This window comes from Lotus japonicus, chromosome 6 (assembly GCF_012489685.1).
Source record: "Lotus japonicus ecotype B-129 chromosome 6, LjGifu_v1.2".
NCBI lineage: Eukaryota > Viridiplantae > Streptophyta > Magnoliopsida > Fabales > Fabaceae > Lotus > Lotus japonicus.
In genome coordinates this window covers 8,626,294-8,638,286 of record NC_080046.1, presented here as the reverse complement: position 1 = coordinate 8,638,286, position 11,993 = coordinate 8,626,294, and positions in this window count along the sequence as shown.

Genomic DNA, 11,993 nt, shown 5'->3' with positions numbered 1-11,993 from the left:
AATACCCTTAAATTCAGCAAATGAATTGCTTCTTTCTATTTATGGCCAATCACACCCATTCATTTTCGGGTTCAAGATTCTCGCACATATTTCTAATATTGAGCGCTACTTCATCATGTCGACAATTCTTCATGTTCTTGGTTCCTTGTGTTAACTTGTAGAGACATAATCATATGAGATCTCTTAAATAAATAATTACAGGTACCTGAACCTCTTCAGGAGGAATAAACATTTTTGTAGTCTCTACACTTTTCAAGATAGTTTGCCTCCTCAACAAGACCATCATCCTTCTCTAGGATATATATTTTTGAACCAAGTTTTAGGCATGCCTTAACCTAATAATAATGACAAATTTTCCAACTGGGATATCAAGTTAGAGAAGGGTATTTGCAGCATATAAGGAATTTAATAATTCCTTTTAGGTCAGAGAATGCATCTTTTGAACTTCTGGTTCATAGTGCGAGTATACATATGCATTCTTTACAAATTTTCAGAGCTGCTTAATTTCCTCTCCCCCAATGCTGAGAAACAACAAGTAAGATATAAAATATATATCGGTACTGGCTCAAATTGATTACATAATCTCAGCTTTCCATATGGTCTCACCTTAGTGCGTTGTGGTGGAGCGATTCAAAATATATAACGCACATTGAAAATTCTTAGATGAGAGATATTAGGTTCCTGACCATGAACCGATTGCAATGGGGAGAATTCTAATGAATTGTTGGCTTGATGCGTGTCAATGCTGCTAATTGCAATATCACATGTCCATAAATAAGGATATTTGTTCTCATATGTAATTGTCTAGCTATAAATATGAGGCATTTAATTAAACAAATCAGTTAGATAATTTGAATACGAACATGTGCAACTAGATATTCAAAATCATGTCATTTACCAACTTGATCAAGGTTGGAATTTTCACTCTATCAATATTGAGAGTTGATGACATATATTTGGTCATTTAGTCGATGCATCGATAAATTTATGAAATACTTAAATGACCCATAAAAAGAGTGAATACGTTCACATGTATCGCATCAAATATACTCAAGAGTATGCGGGATTCAAACCCATATATTTTACCAATTATTAATTGGTAATGAGAACAAGATATAAGAATTAATTATATTGAAGAATCTTTAGGTTCTTCGATGGGTACTCATATGAATTCATATACTTTCGCATCATAAGACTCGGGATGGTCTAACCGGTCATGCATGCCAATCACATTCAATTTGTTCCATATATAGAACTTTATCATTCAAAATAATACTTCAATGTTTGAAGTAAAATTTTCTGGCATTTTAAATCCTTCAAGGATTTTGATATTTTCAACACATAGTTTATCGTTACATCAATTAGATGTAAATAAAGTCCTTCAAGACTTTCAAATTAATAAGGAATATGTGTACATGACAATTGTGTCACAAGATGAGTATCACATCTCATAATTTCCTTTAACTCATATTCATCGCATGAAAAACGCAATAGGTTTGACATATTTACATGTCTGGATTACTACCGATCCAAGCAATATCTAACAACAGTTTTTATATTGCTCCTTATCTTTCTATACTTTGATACCAATTTAAGGGAAGATAAAGGGAGCAGCAAGCATGAAATCATGCGCCAATGTGAGACTATAACTCACACTTCAATTCACAACATTCCCCCCCTAAGTGTGAGTCACAACCATATTATTATGCTCCTTCTCAACAAGCTATTAGCAATTGCCTTACAATTTGCTTCATCACCGTGTCAATAGGACACGTGCTTGACCACTACATTGTGTCAATAAGACTTTTGATATAAGAAGTCATTATCATGGTCACATCAACCATTGATTCAAAATACCATATTTAGGATAGCAACCGCATCTGGGGTTGTTTCTTCAAAAAAATATAAGATTATTGATCAATGGATTTTTCAAAAGTGTCAATGATCCCTTTGAAGATATTGCTTTGAAATTTCATAGGCTTCTTATAGAGAGCCACACAAAGTTTCATTTCATGAAACAGTATCAAATATGTCATTCGATGTCCTTCAAGGACAATTAACCATGCGTTGATTTAAATGATCACAAATTTTGTCATGTTTGTTGAGATAATCACTTCAGGAAATATCTCAATCCTTCATTAATATAGCTACTTCTGTAGCTTACATGATAGATACATATCTTTCAATCAACTTGATCATTTGTAATGATAACGATATAGTTCTTCAGGAACTATAATGTATTGACAAAAGACCATAAGGTCTTATTCTTTTGTTTATTTCAAATAACTAAGTTTGTTTAAATATTCTTTTATCATACAAGAAGGAAGTTCAAATACATGTACATAAAATTGTTTGTCATAAATAACGAAAATAATTTTATAACAAACTCATAGAATTATTCCTAAATACAATCTCTTCATGATCTCATAAATATATACACATAGTAAAAATATTGTTACATGTATTCAAAATCAATTATTATCTTTCAATTATAATTTTTTATTAAAAGCTACAAAAATCAATTGATAACATATTAATTCTTACCCCGTAGTATTAGCCACAAAGTCAAGCACTAATTATAAATGAAAATTATATTATATTTACTATCATGAATAAACTAAAAATATTTGAAGATATTATAAATTAAATGTGGGAAAAAATAAACTATTAGTAATTGAATAATTATTAGCCACCCATGATATTATGCATAAAAGTTGGACATTTATCTATCATATATTTTAGAACCGAAAAAAATAAATTATATTTATCATCACGAATAAATAAGTAATAAGTTATTATCATATTTGCATTAGTACATATATCTATATTTAAAACTCATTATGTTTTTATTTTTTTTATTTTATACGAGCAATAACAAACAGAATAATCAATTTGAAATCATTGTGCCATTTAAAGGATTCATCAGAATAATAACAACCATGACATATCATCAAAATAACAACCGTGAGATATACAAATTAATTTAAAAATTTATTTCTTTTCCGTATCCAAAATAATATATTTAAGATAATGAATTCATGTAACAAATCATATAAAAAATAGTCAATTCAATAAAGAGATCTTTTACTAAAATAAAGAGATCAATTCAATTTAAATATAGTATATTTTATGATTCTCTTGTTGATCTCTTCCTGATATATCCCATGATATTTCTTTATATCTTCCACTTCTAGTGGTAAGATTCAATAATACACCATACATTCAAGAATCTATATAAGTTTCTAGTTCTTCATGAACTGTTCGTTGTGTATTCATGCTATGGTACTCCTGGACTCATAGCTCAAAATGAATATATCTTATGAATCTTCAGGATTCATTTTTCACAAATCTTGCACTACGGTACTTTTGGACTCGTAGGCCATGAATCTTCATGATTCATCTTAAAATCTCACTACGGTACTGTTTGACTCGTAGGTTATGAATTTTCAGGATTCATAAATTTTTTTCTTTCTCAAAATAATTCAACTACAGTGCTTCTGGACTGTAAGGAGATGAATCTTCTTGATTCATTCAAAATAATTCAATTACAATACTTCTGGATTGTAAGGTTATGAATCTTTTTGATTCATGCAAAATAATTCAATTACAGTGCTTCTGGACTGTAAGGAGATGAATCTTCTTGATTCATTCAAAATAATTCAATTACAATACTTCTGGATTGTAAGGCTATGAATCTTCTTGATTCATGCAAAATAATTCAATTACAGTGCTTGCTTCTGGACTGTAAGGCTATGAATCTTCAGGATTCATTCAAAATAATTCAATTACAATACTTCTGGATTGTAAGGTTATGAATCTTCTTGATTCATGCAAAATAATTCAATTACAGTGCTTGCTTCTAGACTGTAAGACTATGAATCTTCAGGATTCATGCTTATTACTATGGTACTTATGGACTCATAGAAAAATGATTCAAAGAAGAAGGAGAAGGAAGAAGAAGAAATTTTTTTTTTTTATATAAAATTGTAACTTTTCATGTAGATCTGATACTTACTCACTTGATGGGTATTGATAGTTTCTTGAGATGAGAACTATCAAGGTTGATATACTTACATGTCTTTCATGTAGATCTGATACTTACTCACTTGATAGATATTGGCAGTTTCTGGAGATGAGAAGGTTGCTGTTCTTACATGAACTTGAACTTACTCGCTTGAAAAAGAAGTGGAGGAACTTAGGAATTGTGGAGAGCTTACTCGCTTCAAAGAGAAGTGGAAGAACTTAGGGATTATTGAGAGACTATCGTGCTGATAACGTGTTATGAATAAAGAGTAAACAAGATAGGAGAAGAGAGGAACAAGAGATAGAGAAATAGTGTGATGGAGATGCTCTGCTAGGTGCAGACTCCCTTGTATTTATACTATTAGGTTTAGAGTGTTGAACAAGTATACATGTGGGTCTGGCCCATGGACTCCTAACTCTGATGGACATCCAAATATTCATAACAATATCCAATTTTCTTTGTACTTCTTGTCTTATTTGTATCGAGCCTCAGTAGAAAAATGTGTTGAGAAAGAGATACATGTAAGCCTTCTTGCTTGTATTGTACTTAGTCTCAATGAGAATATTGGTTAAAAAAAGTGATAGAGGTAAGCCTAGGGAGAAGAGAACACAACATTGTGGACTGGGCAGGATCTGGGACTGCCAAGATTCATAGCTTGGCACGATCACGCGAAAATTGGGCGAGGCCCTTCACCCCAGGATTCAAGAGGGTGGCTATCATATCTTCGGGGAGTCTGAGCCCTTTCATCTGAAGGCATAGCCAGGGTCGAGCGACCCGACTCTCATTCTTGAGGTTAGGACACACCCCAAAGGTATTAGACTTAGAACGTTCTCTTTTAAGGTCTCTTTGGTTGAGGACTTATGAGATCCAAGAGTCCAATTATGCTAGAATTAGGGTTTTGGAGCACCCCCACTATAAAAGGGGAGGTCATTCATTGTAAAATAAATCTTTTCATTTTTTACATGACGACTACTATTTTCTTACTTATCTCTGCTAGAATTTTCTCTAAGGGTTCTCTTATTCTTAAGCAAGAACACATGAGAAGAAAATCTCTTTGGAGAGAACAATCAAAGACAAAATCAGTGATTTGTCAAATATTAATGAAAATGGTAACATCTAACCATTTATTTTTAAAAGTCAAGAAGCTCCAAAACCATAAACACCAGATATGTCTTTTCCGGCGGAGCTCACTGTCACGACCCAATAATCCGAAGCCGTGACCGGCGCACGAACTATCACCCCAAGTCCGACAACCCTTTTACACATAACCCATTTATAACCAATTCACCATGATAAATACGTCCGCATAAATTTATAAAAAAAAAACGACAGAGTCTCCTCTGTATTTCTGTAATCTCAAAATAACATAACCTGCTAAATAATATCCTTCAAATCCATAATTTCAAGGAAAGGTACAAAACCAAAATTCAACGCTCAACGTCAACTTTTAAAATAAAACAATGTCGTCAACCCCAAACTAAAATCACCTATGACTCCCTATAGCTGCAGATAACTAGAGTCAAAAGAAAATAAAATAGCAATGAGGCCACCAGCCAATGGAGGCCTACCAGCAAGACAACTGACAATCTGAATCCAGGAACAGCTTGCTACTCAGCTGCTGAAGAATCTGTGGATAAAATAATAAAGGGGGTAAGTCACAAAGACTTAGTGAGGATTTAACAACCACCATGAACAGGAAAGGGGAAACATATGAAGCACGAGTTTTTCACTATCAGTTCAGAGTGGATCAAATATATATTATTAATAAAATTAGTAAGCATCATTTCAAATAAGAGATGATCAAACTGTCAAGTTTATAAATAACTGTTTCAATGAAACTGAATAAAAATCATGTCAGTCATATGAAAGCATTTAAAAATCAGAAATATAATTTAATAAGGTCACACATGTAGAACCGTGAGACGGCTCCATCTCGTTGATAGCCCTCTCCTCCTAAGGGATGGCCTATCCGATAGGGGCGGCTCCATCTAACGGATAGCCCTTTCCTCTCTCGTATCACATGTCGAAACGTATTACCGGGGGAAGCTACATCACGTTGATAGCCCTCTCCGTGCACTGGCGGCTCCATCTAACGGATAGCCCTCTCCTCCCGGAATCAATCTAACTAGGTGCACCTAGGCCGTTACCTCCGTTAACGGCTACGGGGTTCTATCAAGGATCCCCAAAACCGTTTTCTCAAATCAGTTCAAGTCTCATCAAAAGTCTTAAAATCAACTTTCCAAGTTCATAATCTCAGTTTCACATAATTTCCAAAAAATCAAAGCAATATAAATTGTTTTCATATCAGTTCATAATCAGATTCCAAATCAACTTCCTAAAACCAACTTTCAGATAATTAAAGAACTGTAAAACATGTTTCCCCCAATTTAAATAAATAGTGATATGATAAAATAATCAAATCAACAATTATATAATTATAAAAATAAGCCACAGTGATTGAAAAATCACTCACAGCTATGACGAAACAATTGGACTGTCCTCAGCAAATGCGCGACAACCCAACATATCTTCACCCGGTAAATCTGAACACCACAATTAAATTTCACCTTCAGCAACCAAAATCTTATGTCATATTACCGAGAGCAACTATGGAAACCCCAACAGTATACCCAAGGCCCTAATTACTTATACCTTTATCTAACATACAGTACAATGCTAATCTCCAAATTTGTGGGTTGAGAAATATACCTTAAAGAAAATTAAACTATGCAACTTGAAATATACCAAGTACTCCTCTCTGCAACTCTGGTTTCCAAATATTATTCCCAAGGTCTCCCACGTGAATGCCAAAGCTTTCCAATTTGAATTCTTTCCAATATGAATGTGTATCTAATATGGTGGAATAACACTTCCTTCACTGTCACCTATCTCACGTGGGTACTGTAGGGTTCTTTTATTTGAAGAAGAATGGGAGTTGAAGGGAAAGAGATTGTCACAAGGTAGCGCACATGAGGAGAAGGATGGCGGCGAATTCAGAGAGAAAGAAATTGGGTTTCACTGTTTGCTAAAAGGGGTGTGTGGGGCTGCACGTTGCAATCTAATTTTAATTAAACAATTGTTTTTTTTTTCTCTTTTTTTTTCTAATCTCCTTTTTATTAAAACAAACCAAATTAATATTAAACGGTGCGTTTCAATCTTCCCCCCTTATACAAAATTCGTCCTCGAATTTTAAAGTCATACTAACCTTGAGATTCGAACAAGTGAGGATACTTTTCACGCATGATATCCTCGGCCTCCCAAGTCGCCTCTTCACCCGATGGTCCTCGCCAAAGAACTTTAACTGAACCAACATCTTTAGAACGTAGACGCTTCACTTGTCTATCGACTATAGCTACCGGATGCTCTGTGTAGGATAAGTGTTCATCTAGCTGTACATCCTCATGACGAATAACGTGAGAAGGATCATATAGGTATTTCCGCAGCATAGAAACATGAAAAACTGGATGAACTGCAGATAGATCTGGCGGAAGTGCCAAACGATAAGATACAGAGCCAACCCTCTCTAACACCTCAAACGGTCCAATGAACCTTGGACTTAGTTTTCCCTTTTTACCAAACCGTAGAACTCCTTTCATTGGAGAAACACGTAAAAAGACATGGTCGCCAACCGCAAACTCTAAAGGGCGTCGCCTCTTATCCGCATAAGACTTCTGCATACTTTGAGCTGTAACCAAGCGATCTCGAATCAACTTAATCTTCTCTATTGCATCATGAATAAGTTCTGGACCTACTAGTTTGGCTTCTCCAACCTCGAACCAACCTATAGGTGATCTGCATCTCCTACCATATAAGGCTTCAAATGGAGCCATCTGAATGCTAGACTGATAGTTATTATTATAAGCGAATTCCATCAAAGACAAATATTGATCCCAGTTCCCTTTGAGGTCTAATACACAAGCACGAAGCATATCCTCTAAGATATGAATAGTCCTCTCGGATTGACCATCAGTTTGAGGATGGAAAGCGGTACTCATTTTTAATCGAGTTCCCAAAGCAGTTTGAAAAGACCTCCAAAATTGTGATGTGAATTGAGCTCCTCGATCTGAAATTATAGACACAGGTACACCATGCAAGGAAACAATCTCATCCAGGTAAATCTTAGCATATTGAGACGCAGTATAAATAGTCTCCACCGGCAAGAAATGGGCAGATTTAGTCAACCGATCTATAATCACCCAAACAGAATCATGACCCTTAGAGGTTCTAGGCAAACCTGTTACAAAGTCCATAGCAATACCCTCCCACTTCCATTCTGGTATCTGAATAGACTGAAGTAACCCAGCTGGCTTTTGGTGCTCCGCCTTCACTTGCTGACACACCAAGCATTTAGAAACAAATTCTGCTACGTCTTTCTTCATCTCTTCCCACCAATAAAACTCTTTTAAGTCTTGATACATTTTATTAGAACCTGGGTGTATAGTGTAAGACGAATGATGAGCCTCCTCCAAGATTCTCATTCTCAAACTATCTACATTAGGCACACACAAGCGAGTTCCAAATCGCAAAACACCATTAGAGCCAACTGAAAATTGTGAAACTTTGCCACCTGCAACATCTCCCACAATCTTCACCACCTCCGGATCTTGGCCTTGAGCTTGTTTAACATCATCAATCAAAGTGGAGTGAAGTTGCACGTGAGCCAACAATGAATTAGAATTCTCAACCTCAAATTGTACGCCACTATCAACAAGTTCTTGGAACTCTTTAACTATGGGTCTTTTCACTACAGCTAAGTGACTAAGACTACCCATGGATTTTCTGCTTAAGGCATCAGCAACCACATTTGCCTTGCCTGGATGATACAAGATTGTGCAATCATAGTCCTTCAGAAGCTCCATCCACCTCCTCTGCCTTAAATTCAAGTCTCGCTGCTCAAAAATGTACTTAAGACTTTTATGATCTGTAAAAATCTCACAAGTCTCACCATAAAGATAATGCCTCCATATTTTAAGAGCAAACACCACTGCTGCCATTTTCAAATCATGTGTAGGGTAGTTCTGTTCATGCCTTTTGAGTTGCCTAGAAGCGTATGCAATGACCTTGCCATGTTGCATAAGTACGCACCCAAGTCCCACTCTAGAAGCATCACAATAAACTGTATAACCTCCATCGCCTGAGGGTAGAACTAAGATAGGCGCTGAAGTCAGACGTTCTTTCAACTTCTGAAAGCTCTCCTCACATGCATCAGACCATTTAAACTCAACTTTCTTCTGGGTCAGCCTAGTCAACGGGGATGCAAGTTTAGAGAAATCTTTTACAAAGCGACGATAATATCCGGCCAAACCAAGAAAACTCCGAATCTCCTTCACTGTAGTAGGTCTCGGCCACTTCTGTACTGCTTCTATCTTGCTCGGATCAACACTGATCCCATATTTTGACACCACATGCCCCAAGAAAGCCACACTATCAAGCCAAAATTCACATTTGGAGTATTTGGCATACAACTGCTTCTCTTTTAGTGTCTGCAAAACCAACCTGAGGTGTTGTTCATGCTCCTCTTTATTCTTCGAATAAATAAGAATGTCATCAATAAATACAATCACAAAGTGATCCAAAAACGGTTTAAAGACTCGATTCATCAAGTCCATAAAAGCAGCAGGAGCATTTGTGAGTCCAAACGACATGACCAAAAACTCATAATGGCCATAACGCGTTCGGAAAGCTGTCTTCGGAATATCTTCATTCCTTATCTTCAACTGGTGATATCCGGAACGCAAGTCAATCTTTGAGAAGCATTGAGCTCCTTGCAGCTGATCAAATAGTTCATCAATGCGAGGTAAAGGATATTTATTCTTTATTGTCACCTTATTTAATTGCCTGTAGTCAACACACAACCGCATTGTCCCATCCTTCTTTTTCACAAACAGAACAGGTGCTCCCCATGGAGAAGTACTAGGGCGAATAAAGTCTTTGTCAATGAGATCCTGCAGTTGTTCTTTTAATTCCTTAAGCTCAGCTGGAGCCATACGATAAGGAGGTATGGATATTGGCTGAGTGTCAGGAGGTAAGTCTATGGAGAACTCTATCTCTCTATCAGGTGGTACTCCAGGAAGATCTTCAGGGAAAACATCTGGAAATTCACACACTACGGGAACAGCTTCTAGATTTAACTTAGTTGCTTGAGTATCCTTCACCAAAGCCAGGTATCCATGACAACCCTTCCTAAGTAACTTGCTAGCTCTAAGTGCTGAAATGAGATTATATGGTGCCCAACTTTGCTCTCCTTGAAACGAGAAAGGTGACTCTCCGGGTATCTCAAATCTCACTATTTTGTTATGACAGTCTACAGTAGCATGATGTGAGGCTAACCAATCCATACCCAAAATTACATCAAAATCAACCATGTCTAATGCTATCAGGTCTACCGATAGCTTCCTACCCCCAATAATTATCTCGCAAGAACGGTACACAAAATTAGCTAACATAGACTCTCCAAGAGGGGTAGAGACAATCAACTTCTCCTCCAAAAAAGAAGAACATTTGTTAAGTTGAGAAGAAAACAACAATGACACAAAAGAGTGTGTTGCTCCAGGATCAAACAAAACATGAGCAGCTCGTGAACATATAGAAATTGTACCTGTAACCACTGCATTGAATGCCTGAGCATCCTGATGAGTCAAAGCAAAGACTCGAGCTTGACCTCTCCCTGCCTGTCCCTGACCTCTGCCACCGGGTCCTCTTCCACTCTGCTGAGACCCCCCATGACCACGACCAAAAGAAGAGTCAGCCTGCCTCACAGGTGCTGTGAGAGCCTGAGAAGATGCTACATTCGCTCCTGCTGGAGCCAAAGCAGGACAATCCCTCCTAACATGACCTGAACGACCGCACTGATAGCACACCCTATTATCTCCAAAGCAAGTTCCAGAGTGGAACTTGCCACAAGTAGGGCATGATGTAGCTCTAGCACCAGAATGTCTCTGAGGGGTAACAGACCGTGAAGACCCACCAAAATCAGATCTGCGATTCTGCACGAAGCCTGAAGAATGGCCACTAGAAGCACTCCCAGATACCACTGTCCTTGAATGCCCCTGGTGACGAGGTGTAAAACCACTGCCTTGACTCGAATGAGTACCATGAGATCCCTCAAAGCGCGGCCTCTTCTGTGAATTCTGTGTAGCACTCCCCTTCTCCTTCTGTCGCTGCTCAACCAGAAGTGCCAAACTCAATACCTCAGATAAAGTGGAAGATTTAGACCCAACTACAGATTTAAACAAATACTCTTTGAGTCCTCTGACGAACCTCTTGACACGCTCCTCCTCTAGAAGAGGATAGGGAACATATCTAGAAAGATGGGTAAAATGAGCACTGTACTCAGAAACTGTCATGCCCTCAGCTTGTTCTAGCCTCTCAAAATCACGAACAAAGCCATCTCTAACACTCTGTGGAAGGAAGCGGTTCATGAATTCCGCCGAAAAATCAGCCCATGTCCATGGAGGTGATCCCACTGGTTTCGCACGAGTCAAGACATTGTACCAATCACGTGCTACACCCTCTAGCTGAAATGATGCCAACTCCACTGCCCGTGTATCTGAGCATCCCAATGCCCTCCATAGCCTCTCCAAAGCATCAATGAATCGTTGTGGCTCATCGCTTGTTCCAGATCCACTAAAAGTAGGGGGTTTCAGCTTCATAAAATCAATCAGTGTGACTGCAATCCCCTGAGTAGCCCCCACCAATTGCTGCCCTCTCACTCCAACCTCTGTCTGTTGCCCAGTAACCATCTGAAGTTGTTATCCATCACCAAGTGTTTGCTCAGCCTCATTTGTTATTGGCTCATTGTCTGAAAGATCTATCGCTCCTAGAGTTCCTCTTCTTCGTCTAGGAACTTGAACATTGAATACATTAGCAACAAACCTGCGCTCACCAGCCCTGGTTCCCCCTCGCCTGCCCCCACCACGACTTCCAACAAGATCCCTCAGAGGAGGGTCATCAGGTTGGGGAATAGCAT